The sequence below is a fragment of the Melospiza melodia genome, chromosome 3, assembly GCF_035770615.1.
Source record: "Melospiza melodia melodia isolate bMelMel2 chromosome 3, bMelMel2.pri, whole genome shotgun sequence".
Classification (NCBI taxonomy): domain Eukaryota; kingdom Metazoa; phylum Chordata; class Aves; order Passeriformes; family Passerellidae; genus Melospiza; species Melospiza melodia.
Genome location: NC_086196.1, coordinates 138468967 through 138482438, shown reverse-complemented (window position 1 = coordinate 138482438; position 13472 = coordinate 138468967). Strand labels below are relative to the sequence as shown.

At 35.2% G+C, this 13472-nt stretch overlaps 1 protein-coding gene across 1 annotated transcript in view; it reads right to left on the bottom strand.

Moving 5' to 3' along the window:
* The window catches only part of ELP3 (elongator acetyltransferase complex subunit 3), a 420642-nt gene that overhangs the window by 42084 nt on the left and 365086 nt on the right, over positions 1–13472 (bottom strand). The window lies entirely within an intron of this gene.

The window sequence follows — 13472 nt, the reverse complement described above, 5'->3', positions numbered from 1 at the left end:
AACGCTGGGTTCTCAAAAAATTCCTGGGAAAAGAACAACAAAAAAATGGGAATTGGTGTGGGAGTGTCAGGGGGTGGGATGGTTGGGACGGATGGAGAGATCTCTTGTAAGAGCTGAAATGAGGGATGTGGGACTCCAGGGGCTCTCCAAAATGCAGTTTATTGTACCCAAAACGCAGTTTATTGTATCCAAAATGCAGTTTATTGTATCTGAGAGGTCACAGCAGTGACCCAGATCCCTAACTTATGCTCTTACTGATGGTGCCCCACGTTGGGCGCCATTTTGAGAGCCGAAATGAGGGATGTGGGACTCCTGGGGCTCTCCAAAATGCAGTTTATTGTATCCAAAATGCAGTTTATTGTATCCAAAATGCAGTTTACTGTATCCAAAATGCAGTTTATTGTATCCAAGAGGTCACAGCAGTCCAGGGTGGCGGGTGACAGAGCTGTGCCCACATCTGTCAGCTCCAGCTGCAGCCAGGCCTGGAGACCCACATCCCTAACTTACGTTCTTACTGATGGTGCCCCACGTTGGGCGCCACTGTGAGAGCCGAAATGAGGGATGTGGGACTCCAGGGGCTCTCCAAAATGCAGTTTATTGTATCCAAAATGCAGTTTATTGCATCCAAAATGCAGTTTATTGTATCCAAAATGCAGTTTACTGTATCCAAAATGCAGTTTATTCTGTCTAAGAGGTCACAGCAGTCCAGGGTCATGGGTGACAGAGCTGTGCCCACAGCTGTCAGCTCCAGCTGCAGCCAGGCCTGGAGACCCAGATCCCTAACTTATGCTCTTACTGATGGAGCCCCACGTTGGGCGCCACTGTGAGAGCCGAAATGAGGGATGTGGGATGCCAGGGGTTCTCCAAAATGCAGTTTATTGTATCCAAAATGCAGTTTATTGTATCCAAAATTCAGTTTATTGTATCCAAGAGGTCACAGCAGCCCAGGGTGGTGGGTGACAGAGCTGTGCCCACAGCTGTCAGCTCCAGCTGCAGCCAGGCCTGGAGACCCACATCCCCAACTTATGCTCTTACTGATGGTGCCCCACGTTGGGCGCCACTGTGAGAGCCGAAATGAGGGATGTGGGACTCCAGGCGCTCTCCAAAATGCAGTTTATTCTATCCAAAATGCAGTTTATTGTATCCAAAATGCAGTTTATTGTATCCAAAATGCAGTTTATTGTATCTAAGGCGTTACAGTGGTCCAGGGTCATGGGTGACAGAGCTGTGCCCACAGCTGTCAGCTCCAGCTGCAGCCAGGCCTGGAGACCCAGATCCCTAACTTATGCTCTTACTGATGGTGCCCCACGTTGGGCGCCACTGTGAGAGCCGAAATGAGGGATGTGGGACTCCTGGGGTTCTCCAAAATGCAGTTTATTGTATCCAAAATGCAGTTTATTGTATCCAAAATGCAGTTTATTGTATCCGAAATGCAGTTTATTGTATCTGAGAGGTCACAGCAGTGACCCACATCCCTAACTTATGCTCTTACTGATGGTGCCCCACGTTGGGCGCCACTGTGAGAGCCAAAATGAAGGATGTGGGACTCCAGGCGCTCTCCAAAATGCAGTTTATTGCATCCAAAATGCAGTTTATTCTATCCAAAATGCAGTTTATTGTATCCAAAATGCAGTTTATTGTATCCAAAATGCAGTTTATTCTATCTAAGGTGCTACAGCAGTCCAGGGTGGTGGGTGACAGAGCTGTGCCCACAGCTGTCAGCTCCAGCTGCAGGCAGCCCTGGAGACCCTTTGGTTTTGGTCACAGTGCATTACAGACTTTTCTTTTGGTCACAGTGCATTATAGACTTTTCTTTTGGTTACAGTGCATTATAGACTTTTCTTTGCTGAGCATCTTAATACAGTAGAGCCAATCTATACCTTAACTGTTATCTACAGCCTATCAAAATTACTGTCATTACCATATTCATGTCACTATTCTCCAGTCACTAAAAGTCAGTACATCACAGTTTAAGCCAGAAGTTGTTTTTCAGTTTTCCTGCAGTGGAAAATTCTGAGAACTTTTTTCTACTTGCAACATTTGCTGCCTTGTTTGCCTGTGCTCTCTTTCTGCTTGGTAAAAACCTCTGCTTGTTTGAGGTGGGTTTATCCTTTGCTCTAAGCCATAAAAACCCTTCTAACCAACACACCCTTTGTCTCCTTGGCTAGCCAGTGAGACTCAGCAATTCTTCTCTTCTGTATCAAAACTTGCCTCCATCTCTATTCCGTCATCAGACTCCACATTTAAAAATCTTTCTTTATTTAAATATTTTAAATTTAAAGATCTGTGAGACTTTCTGGTCAAATTTTCATCCTTCCCAACAATCTCTGAAGGAGGTGGGGGAATTTGGGGTTTGTGGCAAAGGGCCAAGTGCGGGGACGGGCTGGGAGCTGCCAGACAGATCAGAGCAGTAAAGAGAAATAAAGAGAATGGGAAAAAGAGAGAGAGAGAAATATAAAGAGAGTGGGAAAAAGAGAGAGAGAGAGAAATAAAGAGAGTGGGAAAAAGAGAGAGAGAGAGAAATAAATGGAATGGGAAAAAGAGAGACAGAGAGAAATAAACGGAGTGGGAAAAAGAGGGAGAGAGGAATAAACGGAGTGGGAAAAAGAGAGAGAGAGAAATAAAGAGAGTGGGAAAAAGAGAGAGAGAGAAATGAATGGAATGGGAAAAAGAGGGAGAGAGAAATAGAGTGGGAAAAAGAGAGAGAGAGAAATAAAGAGAGTGGGAAAAAGAGAGAGAGAGGAATAATTGGAGTGGGAAAAAGAGAGAGTGAAGAATAAATGGAGTGGGAAAAAGAGAGAGAGAGAGAAATAAATGGAATGGGAAAAAGAGAGAGAGAGAGAAATAAAGAGAGTGGGAAAAAGAGAGAGAGAGTGGGAAAAAGAGAGAGAGAGGAATAAAGAGAGTGGGAAAAAGAGAGAGAGAGAAATAAAGAGAGTGGGAAAAAGAGAGAGAGAGAAATAAACGGAGTGGGAAAAAGAGAGAGAGGAATAAAGAGAGTGGGAAAGAGAGAAATAAAGAGAGTGGGAAAGAGAGAGAGAAATAAAGAGAGTGGGAATAAGAGAGAAAAATAAACGGAGTGGGAAAAAGAGAGAGAGAGAAATAAAGAGAGAGGTAAAGAGAAAGAGAAATAAAGAAAGTGGGGAAGAGAAATAAAGAGAGTGGGAATGAGAGAGAAAAATAAAGAGAGTGGGAAAGAGAGAGAAATAGAGAAGTAAAGAGAGAGAGAAGTAAAGAGAGAGGTAAAGAGAGAGAGAAAGAGAAAGAGAGAAGCAAAGAGAGTGGGAAAGAGACAAGTAAAGAGAAGGGGAAATAGAGTGGCAAAGAGAGAGAGAAATACAGAGTGGGAAAGAGGATGAGAGAGATGGGATGAGAGGATGAGAGGGTAAGAGAACGAGGTTCCTGTTACAATACCATAAATCCTCTTCTGTGTTGAATATTCTAATTCTCACTGGCCAATCTAGTACAAGACACAAACCCTACAGCATTCACATACAGCCCATCAGAACCATTCCATTCCCACACTTTGTTACATTTTAAACCCTAAAGGTGAAGAGGATGAGAGGATGAGAGGATAAGAGTGAGGTTCCTGTTACAATCCAATAAATTTCCTTCTGTGTTGAATATTCTAATTCTCACTGACCAATCAAAGACACAAATCCTACAGCATTCACATAGAGCCCATCAGAACCATTCCATTCCCACACTGTGTCACATTTTAAACCCTAAAGGTGAAGAGGATGAGAGGATGAGAGGGTAAGATACCAAGGTTCCCAATACAGTACCATAAATCTTCTTCTGTGTTGAATATTTTAATTAGAATATTCAACAATCTAAGACACAAATCCTACAGCATTCACATACAGCCTGTAAGAATCATTAAATTACCACACTGTGTTACATTCTAAACCCTAAAGGTGAAGAGGATGAGAGGGTGAGAGGGTAAGATATCAGGGTTCCCATTACAATCCCATAAATCTCCTTCTGTGTGGAATATTCTGATTTTTACAAACCAATCTAAGACACAAATCCTACAGCATTCACATACAGCCCGTAAGAATCATTACATTCCCACACTGTGTTACATTTTAAACCCTAAAGGTAAAGAGGATGAGAGGATGAGAGGATAAGAGAGCAAGGTTCCCATTACAGTACCATAAATCTTCTTCTGTGTTGAATATTCTAATTAGAATATTCAACAATCTAAGACACAAACCCTACAGCATTCACATACAGCCTGTAAGAATCATTAAATTCCCACACTGTGTTACATTCTAAACCCTAAAGGTGAAGAGGATGAGAGGATGAGAGGATAAGAGTCAGGTTCCTGTTACAATACCATAAACCTTCCATGTTGAATATTCTTATTCTCACCAACCAACCTAGTACAAGACACAAATCCTACAGCATTCACATACAGCCCATAGGAACCATTCCATTCCCACACTGTGTTACATTTTAAACCCTAAAGGTAAAGAGGATGAGAGGATGAGAGGATAAGAGTGAGGTTCCTGTTACAATACAATAAATTTCCTTCTGTGTTCAATATTCTGATTCTCACTGACCAATCTAAGACACAAACCCTACAGCATTCACATAGAGCCCATCAGAACCATTCCATTCCCACACTGGGTTACGTTTTAAACCCTAAAGGTAAAGAGGATGAGAGGATGAGAGGATAACAGGGTAAGAAAGCAAAGTTTCCCGTTACAATCCCATAAATCATCTCCTGTGCTGATTATTCTAATTCTCACTGAACAATCAAAGACACAAATCCTACAGCATTCACATACAGCCCATCAGAACCATTCCATTCCCACACTGTGTTACATTTTAAACCCTAAAGGTGAAGAGGATGAGAGGATGAGAGGGTAAGATACCAAGGTTCCCAATACAGTACCATAAATCTTCTTCTGTGTTGAATATTTTAATTAGAATATTCAACAATCTAAGACACAAATCCTACAGCATTCACATACAGCCTGTAATAATCATTAAATTACCACACTGTGTTACATTTTAAACCCTAAAGGTGAAGAGGATAAGAGGATAAGAGGGTAAGAGAGCAAAGTTTCCCTTACAATATCATAAATCATCTGTGCTGATTATTCTGATTCTCACTGACCAATCAAAGACACAAACCCTACAGCATTCACATACAGCCCATCAGAACCATTCCATTCCCACACTGTGTTATTACATTTTAAACCCTAAAGGTAAAGAGGATGAGAGGATGAGAGGATAAGAGTGAGGTTCCCGTTGCAATACAATAAATTTCCTTCTGTGTTGAATATTCTAATTCTCACTGACCAATCAAAGACACAAATCCTGCAGCATTCACATACAGCCCATCAGAACCATTCCATTCCCACACTGTGTCACATTTTAAACCCTAAAGGTGAAGAGGATGAGAGGATGAGAGGGTAAGATATCAGGGTTCCCAATACAGTACCATAAATCTTCTTCTGTGTTGAATATTCTAATTAGAATATTCAACAATCTAAGACACAAATCCTACAGCATTCACATACAGCCTGTAAGAATCATTAAATTACCACACTGTGTTACATTTTAAACCCTAAAGGTGAAGAGGAATAGAGGCTGACAGGGTAAGATATCAGGGTTCCCCTTACGTTCCCATAAATCTTCTTCTGTGTTGAATATTCTAATTAGAATATTCAACAATCAAAGACACAAATCCTACAGCATTCACATACAGCCTGTAAGAACCATTCCATTCCCACACTGCGTTACATTTTAAACCCTAAAGGTGAAGAGGATGAGAGGATGAGAGGGTAAGAGAGCAAAGTTTCCCTTACAATATCATAAATCATCTCCTGTGCTGATTATTCCAATTCTCACTGACCAATCAAAGACACAAACCCTACAGCATTCACATAGAGCCCATCAGAACCATTCCATTCCCACACTGTGTCACATTTTAAACCCTAAAGGTAAAGAGGATGAGAGGATGAGAGGATAAGAGTGAGGTTCCCGTTACAATACAATAAATTTCCTTCTGTGTTGAATATTCCGATTTTTACTAACCAATCAAAGACACAAATCCTACAGCATTCACATACAGCCCATCAGAACCATTCCATTCCCACACTGTGTTACATTTTAAACCCTAAAGGTGAAGAGGATGAGAGAATGAGAGATTAAGAGGGTAAGAGCGCGAGGTTCCCATTAAAAAACAAAAATCTTCTTCTGTGTTGAACATCCTGATCTCCGCTAAGCCGAGACACAAATCCTGCAGCATTCACACACAGCGCAGCCCTGGTATTTTATGAAAAATCCTTTCTTCAGGATTTTTCCTCCTGAGAAGCCGCGAGGCCTCAGGAACAAAATGCAAACATTGATGATATAATTATAATGATATAATTATAATGATATAATTATAATTATTTAATTGTTATCTGCTGCTGTGGAATGCACCAGGTGCATCTGGGATTGGTCTCACATGCTCATTTCTAATTAATGGCCAATCACAGCCAGCTGGATCAGACTCGCTGAGAATCACAAGATTTTGTTATAATTCCATTTTTTCCCTTGCCAGCCTGCTGATGAAATCCCTTCTTCTATTCCTTTAGCATAGTTTTAATATAATATATTAATAATATCAAATATTATATAAAATATTATATAAAATATTGTGTGAAATATAAAGTTTGCCTTCATTTCAATCTAGTTTCCATATGCTCCAAATTTTCTGCCAGGCGATCGTATTTATAATATGATATAAATATAATTATATCAGAATAATATATCAGAATAATAGAACTATATCATAATAATGTAATCATAACAATTATATTAATAATATATATCTTTATACATATATGAATTATATTCATAATGTAGTGATTATATATTAATGTATAAAATGGTTATGACACATAAATATATTTATATCATAAATTTATATAATTATATACTAATGTTATATTATGATTTTATAGTAGTATATTTTGTTATAATTCCATTTTTTCCTTGCCAGCCTGCTGATGAAATCCTTTCTTCTATTCCTTTAGTATCGTTTTAATATAATATATTAATAATATCAAATATTATATCAAATATTATATCAAATATTGTGTAAAATATAAAGTTTGCCTTCATTTCAATCTAGTTTCCATATGCTCCAAATTTTCTGCCAGGCGATCGTATTTATAATATGATATAAATATAATTATATCAGAATAATATATCAGAATAATAGAACCATATCATAATAATGTAATCATAATAATAATAATATAATTATATTAATAATATATATCTTTATACATATATTACATTCACAATATAGTGATTATATACTAATGTCTAAAATAGTAATGACACATATATTTATATCATAAATTTATATAATTATATTAATTATATACTAATGTTATATTATGATTATATAGCAGTATATTTTGTTATAATTCCATTTTTTCCTTGCCAGCCGCTGATGAAATCCCTTCTTCTATTCCTTTAGTATCGTTTTAATATAATATATTAATAATATAAAATATTATATAAAATATTATATAAAATATTATACAAAATATTATATAAAATATTATATAAAATATTGTGTGAAATATAAAGTTTGCCTTCATTTCAATCTAGTTTCCATATGCTCAAAATTTTCTGCCAGGCGATCGTATTTATAATATGATATAAATATAATTATATCAGAACAATATATCAGAATAATAGAACCATATCATAATAATGTAATCATAATAATAATAATATAATGATATTAATAATATATATCTTTATACATATATTATATTCACAATATAGTGATTATATACTAATGTCTAAAATAGTAATGACACATATATTTATATCATAAATTTATATAATTATATTAATTATACACTAATGTTATATTATGATAATATAGTAGTATATTTTGTTATAATTCCATTTTTTCCCTTGCCAGCCTGCTGATGAAATCCTTTCTTCTATTCCTTTAGTATCGTTTTAATATAATATATTAATAATATAAAATATTATATAAAATATTATACAAAATATTATATAAAATATAAAGTTTCCCTTCATTTCAATCTAGTTTCCATATGCTGAAAATTTTCTGCCAGGCGATTGTATTTATAATATGATATAAATATAATTATATCAGAATAATATATCAGAATAATAGAACCATATCATAATAATGTAATCATAATAATTATATTAATAATATATATCTTTATACATATATCAATTATATTCATAATGTAGTGATTATATATTAATGTATAAAATGGTTATGACACATAAATATATTTATATCATAAATTTATATAATTATATACTAATGTTATATTATGATTTTATAGTAGTATATTTTGTTATAATTCCATTTTTTCCTTGCCAGCCTGCTGATGAAATCCTTTCTTCTATTCCTTTAGTATAGATTTAATACAATATATTGATAATATAAAGTATTATCTAAAATATTATATAAAATATTATATAAAATATAAAGTTTGCCTTCATTTCAATCTAGTTTCCATATGCTCCAAATTTTCAGCCAGGCGATTGTATTTATAATATGATATAAATATAATTATATCAGAACAATATATCAGAATAACAGAACTATATCATAATAATAATATAATTGTATTAATAATATATATCTTTATACATATATTCATTATATTCATAATGTAGCATTTATATATTAATGTATAAAATGGTTATGACATATAAATATATTTATATCATAAATTTATATAGTTATATTAATTATATACTAATGTTATATTATGATTATATAGCAGTATATTTTGTTATAATTCCATTTTTTCCTTGCCAGCCTGCTAATGAAATCCTTTCTTCTATTCCTTTAGTATAGTTTTAATATAATATATTAATAATATAAAATATTATATAAAATATTGTGTAAAATATAAAGTTTCCCTTCATTTCAATCTCGTTTCCATATGCTCCAAATTTTCTGCCAGGCGATCGTATTTATAATATGATATAAATATAATTATATCAGAATAATATATCAGAATAATAGAACCATATCATAATAATGTAATCATAATAATAATAATATAATTATATTAATAATATATATCTTTATACATATATTACATTCACAATATAGTGATTATATACTAATGTCTAAAATAGTAATGACACATATATTTATATCATAAATTTATATAATTATATTAATTATATACTAATGTTATATTATGATTATATAGCAGTATATTTTGTTATAATTCCATTTTTTCCCTTGCCAGCCTGCTGATGAAATCCCTTCTTCTATTCCTTTAGTATAGTTTTAATATAATATATTGATAATATAAAATATTATACAAAATATTATATAAAATATTATATAAAATATAAAGTTTCCCTTCATTTCAATCTAGTTTCCATATGCTCCAAATTTTCTGCCAGGCAATCGTATTTATAATATGATATAAATATAATTATATCAGAACAATATATCAGAATAATAGAACTATATCATAATAATAATATAATTGTATTAATAATATATATCTTTATACATATATTCATTATATTCATAATGTAGTGTTTATATATTAATGTATAAAATAGTTATGACATATAAATATATTTATATAATAAATTTATATAGTTATATTATTATATACTAATGTTATATTATGATTATATAGCAGTATATTTTCTTATAATTCCATTTTTTCCCTTGCCAGCCTGCTGATGAAATCCTTTCTTCTATTCTTTTAGTATCGTTTTAATATAATATATTAATAATATAAAATATTATATAAAATATTGTGTAAAATATAAAGTTTGCCTTCATTTCAATCTAGTTTCCATATGCTCCAAATTTTCTGCCAGGTGATCGTATTTATAATATGATATAAATATAATTATATCAGAATAATATATCAGAATAATAGAACCATATCATAATAATCTAATCATAATAATAATAATATAATTATATTAATAATATATATCTTTATACATATATTATATTCACAATATAGTGATTATATACTAATGTCTAAAATAGTAATGACACATATATTTATATCATAAATTTATATAATTATATTAATTATATACTAATGTTATATTATGATTATATAGCAGTATATTTTGTTATAATTCCATTTTTTCCTTGCCAGCCTGCTGATGAAATCCTTTCTTCTATTCTTTTATTCAAATTCAGCACCAACCAAAATTCCAGGATTCCACCTGGGAGGTTTTAATCCAAATTCCGAAATTCAGCACCAAATTCAGCACCAACCAAAATTCCAAGATTTCTCCAAAAGGAGAAAACCAAGGCGATTTCACAGGATTCAACATTTTCCCATTGCTGAGCTCGTGCAAAAACCTTTTAAATCAGAAAACCCCTGAGGAACCCACGGGAAATTTTGAGGATTTGGGGTCCTCAGGGCCCCATCCCCAAATTCCAAGATTCCACCTGGGAGGTTTTAATCCAAATTCCGAAATTCAGCACCAAATTCAGCATCAACCAAAATTCCAGGATTCCACCTGGAGTTTTAATTGGATTTTCCTGACCATTCTGGGCACGCAATGAACGAGAAACCAGCTTCAAAAATAAATAAATAAACCCCAAAATTTCAATATTTTCCCAATCCTGAGCTCTTCCAAAAACCTTTTAAATCAGAAAACCCCTGAGGAACCCAAGGGAAATTTAGAGGATTTGGGATCCTCAGGGCCCCATCCCCAAATTCCAAGATTCCACCTGGGAGGTTTTAATCCAAATTCCGAAATTCAGCACCAAATTCAGCACCAACCAAAATTCCAGGATTCCACCTGGAGTTTTAATCGGATTTTCCTGAGCACGCAATGAACGAGAAACCAGCTTCAAAAATAAATAAATAAACCCCAAAATTTCAATATTTTCCCATTGCTGAGCTCGTGCAAAAACCTTTTAAATCAGAAAACCCCTGAGGAACCCTCAGGAATTTGGGATCCCCATCCCCAAACTCAGCACCAACCAAAATTCCAGGATTCCACCGGGGAGTTTTATTTGGATTTTCCTGAGCACGCTGGGCACGCAATGAACGAGAAACCAGCTTCAAAAAAAATAAATAAAACCCAAAATTTCAATATTTTCCCAATCCTGAGCTCGTGCAAAAACCTTTTAAATCAGAAAACCCCTGAGGAACCCTCAGGAATTTGGGATCCCCATCCCCAAACTCAGCACCAACCAAAATTCCAGGATTCCACCTGGGAGTTTTAATCGGATTTTCCTGAGCACGCAATGAACGAGAAACCAGCATCAAAAAAAATAAATAAAACCCAAAATTTCAACATTTTCCCAATCCTGAGCTCGTGCAAAAACCTTTTAAATCAGAAAACCCCTGAGGAACCAAAGGGAAATTTTGAGGATTTGGGATCCTCAGGGCCCCATCCCCAAATTCCAGGATTCCACCTGGGAGTTTTATTTGGATTTTCCTGAGCACGCAATGAACGTGAAACCAGCTTCAAAATAAATAAATAAACCCCAAAATTTCAATATTTTCCCAATCCTGACCTCTTCCAAAAACCTTTTAAATCAGAAAACTCCTGAGGAACCCTCAGGAATTTGGGATCCCCATCCCCAAACTCAGCACCAACCAAAATTCCAGGATTCCACCTGGGAGTTTTATTCGGATTTTCCTGAGCACGCAATGAACGAGAAACCAGCTTCAAAAATAAATAAATAAACCTCAAAATTTCAATATTTTCCCAATCCTGAGCGCGTGGAAAAACCTTTTAAATCAGAAAACTCCTGAGGAACCAAAGGGAAACTTTGAGGATTTGGGGTCCTCAGGGCCCCATCCCCAAATTCCAGGATTCCACCTGGAGTTTTAATCGGATTTTCCTGAGCACGCAATGAACGAGAAACCAGCTTCAAAAAAAATAAATAAACCTCAAAATTTCAACATTTTCCCATTGCTGAGCTCGTGCAAAAACCTTTTAAATCAGAAAACCCCTGAGGAACCCTCAGGAATTTGGGATCCCCATCCCCAAACTCAGCACCAGCCAAAATTCCAGGATTCCACCTGGAGTTTAAATCGGATTTTCCTGAGCACGCAATGAACGAGAAACCAGCTTCAAACAAAATAAATAAACCCCAAAATTTCAATATTTTCTCATTCCTGAGCTCTTCCAAAAACCTTTTAAATCAGAAAACCCCTGAGGAACCCACGGGAAAGCTTTGAGGATTTGGGGTCCTCAGGGCCCCATCCCCAAATTCCAGGATTCCACCTGGGAGGTTTTAATCCAAATTCCGAAATTCAGCACCAAATTCAGCATCAACCAAAATTCCAGGATTCCACCTGGAGTTTTAATCGGATTTTCCTGACCACTCTGGGCACGCAATGAACGAGAAACCAGCTTCAAAATAAATAAATAAACCCCAAAATTTCAATATTTTCCCATTCCTGAGCTCTTCCAAAAACCTTTTAAATCAGAAAACCCCCGAGGAACCCTCAGGAATTTGGGATCCCCGTCCCCAAACTCAGCACCAACCAAAATTCCAGGATTCCACCTGGGAGTTTTAATTGGATTTTCCTGACCACTCTGGGCATGCAATGAACGAGAAACCAGTTTAAAAAATAAATAATTAAAACCGAAAATTTCAATATTTTCCCAATCCTGAGCTCGTGCAAAAACCTTTTAAATCAGAAAACCCCTGAAGAACCCACGGGAAACTTTGAGGATTTGGGGTCCTCACGGCCCCATCCCCAAATTCCAGGATTCCACCTGGGAGTTTTAATCGGATTTTCCTGACCACGCAATGAACGAGAAACCAGCTTCAAAAATAAATAAATAAACCCCAAAATTTCAATATTTTCCCAATCCTGAGCCTGTGCAAAAACCTTTTAAATCAGAAAACTCCTGAGGAACCCTCGGGAAATTTTGAGGATTTGGGGTCCTCAGGGCCCCATCCCCAAATTTCCAGGATTCCACCGGGGAGTTTTAATCGGATTTTCCTGAGCACGCAATGAACGAGAAACCAGCCTCAAAAATAAATAAATAAACCCCAAAATTTCAACATTTTCCCAATCCTGAGCTCATGAAAAACCTTTTAAATCAGAAAACCCCTGAGGAACCCTCAGGAATTTGGGATCCCCATCCCCAAATTCAGCACCAACCAAAATTCCAGGATTCCTCATGGGAGTTTTAATCGGATTTTCCTGAGCACGCAATGAACGAGAAACCAGCATCAAAAAAAATAAATAAAACCCAAAATTTCAATATTTTCCCATTCTGAGCTCTTCCAAAAACCTTTTAAATCAGAAAACCCCTGAGGAACCCACGGGAAATTTTGAGGATTTGGGGTCCTCAGGGCCCCATCCCCAAATTCCAGGATTCCACCTGGCAGTTTTATTCGGATTTTCCTGAGCACGCAATGAACGAGAAACCAGCTTCAAAAAAAAATAAATAAACCTCAAAATTTCAACATTTTCCCATTGCTGAGCTCGTGC